Source organism: Convolutriloba macropyga, chromosome 9, assembly GCF_964194025.1.
Source record: "Convolutriloba macropyga chromosome 9, txConMacr16.3, whole genome shotgun sequence".
Taxonomy (NCBI): domain Eukaryota; kingdom Metazoa; phylum Xenacoelomorpha; order Acoela; family Convolutidae; genus Convolutriloba; species Convolutriloba macropyga.
The window spans coordinates 65,358,340-65,360,448 of record NC_134476.1 but is presented as its reverse complement, the minus strand read 5'-3'; positions in this window follow the sequence as shown (position 1 = coordinate 65,360,448).

Here is a 2,109-nt window from a genome sequence, read left to right as displayed (position 1 = left end):
GAAATGTGGTTCTTTTGTAAGTTTTATGAAAATGTGAATTTTTAAAAGGGATTTTTACAAAATTTCTTGCTCCGAGGAAAAATTGTGCATTAATTGTTTCCAAGCTTTCTATTTTTGCTACTTTTTTACGCTCCGTAAACGCCTACCAGCTAAATTGTATATCCGATTGTATGTCAGGGGCACCTTGAGATTATTTTAACTGCACATAAAGGTAATTCAGTTGAATAGTTCAATTAATTTGTTTCTGATAGAAAAATGATATTTGGCTACTAATCCAAAAAATCTATGATCTATTTATTAAAAATTGAAGGTTTAAGACATAACGAATTTTATGAAAAAGGCGAGTTAAATAAACAATTGAAGAGTTTTTTGGAGAGACAGAATAGTTTTTTTTCACAAAGGTTGGTACTTTAAAATGTGTCATACGGCAATGGATACCCTTCATGTATCCATATCCGTATTTTAAACTAATTTATTGTTGTAAGTTCCTTTTGAAGGGCGAATGCCATTTAAGTTCAGTTGCTATATACATCCTCCCATTTTTAGCAGTTAAGTCTGTTCATCCTCTCTGTACCGGATATATATTCATTCACGTTGTAAACAAATCAAACTTTGCTTCCTTTATGTATGATTAAAACCTGAACAAACTTTCTATCATAATCTGTATTATCATTAACTTTCATTCTCCAATTTGCAGCGCTAACGCTCAGTTTAATTTAATCCTTGCAAAACACTTCTCATTTGAGCCGAGTAGTTCAGTTAGTGTCAATCGCACCGCGATTGCCCAATCTAGAAAGAGTTTAGTTGAAAGTAACAACTAAACCTGCCATTCTCGACGCAAGTGCCTATCTCAGTCTTTGCAAGGTCATTTGCAATTCAATTGACTATACTCATTGTGTATGAGTATAACATGGCGCGGTCAGCAGCGGACTCAAAGAAAACACCACTCCATATAGAAGCATTTTGGGAGAAACCGACAGCAACACCTTCTCTGACGTGGATCAAATGGACGCAGCAATGGAAATTGGCTCTACTTGCTAAGGAAGGGATCCAATTGGATACTCTGTTGAATGATCCACCAGCAACAGTGACATACCCGCCTGAACCTACCTACGAAGCACCGGTGGAAAACCACACACAGGCAACGGAAAGAGTTCGTAAAGTCCGAAACCAACAATTGAAAGTAAATTGGCAAAATCGTTGCGCAAAGATTGAAGAAATCGGGATCCTCTGTGGCGACAAACCATGGGGAATTTGTGAACAGAAGACAATATCATTGCTATATCTAAGCATTGGTACAGAGGGACGGCGGATCTTCAAGAGCAAATACCCTCATTTTCAGATCGAGAAACAACCTTTTAAAGATTTGTGGAGAGCAATGGAGGACTCATTCACAAAGGTTCGTAATATAACTTACGATCGCTTTGTTTTCTACTCGTGTAAACAGCAAAAAGGAGAATCGGTAGAAAGTTTCTACGGCCGTCTCAAAGAATTGGCGGAGAATTGCAATCTTGGTAGTGAAGAAACTACACTAATTCGTGATACATTCATACTAAATATGCTTGATCACGAGACTCAGAAAGAATTGTTGAAGGAAACAGTAGATCCACCAAAAGCATTGGAGATCGCCATACAAATGGAAATGGGAGCACAGAATCAGCAGAAAATTAACCAAAACTTGATGTCAGGTAATACTTCTGTGAGTTACATCAATAATAACTCAATGCGCAATCGCAACGCGAATGGACCTTCAACAAAGCGAGACTTCACTCGCTACCCAACTGTCCCAAAAAACTATCAATATACAAATATTTGTTCGGATTGTGGTCTTCGCTGGAGCCACAACCATAAGCAGATTTGTCCCGCGAATGGTAAAAAATGCCATAACTGTGGTATTATGGGTCATTTCGCTAGAAAATGCCAAAAACCAAAACAGTCACAGAATTCAATTCAAAAAAACTCAAAAATCAAATGTAAACCAAATCGATCAGACGCCGGAAAAAAGTGATGATGAAGAATCAGTAAACTACATAACAAGCTATCAACAATTGTACGACCAGGTGTACGATTCAAACTATGATGGCGACTCTGACGACTATGTAGCAGCGA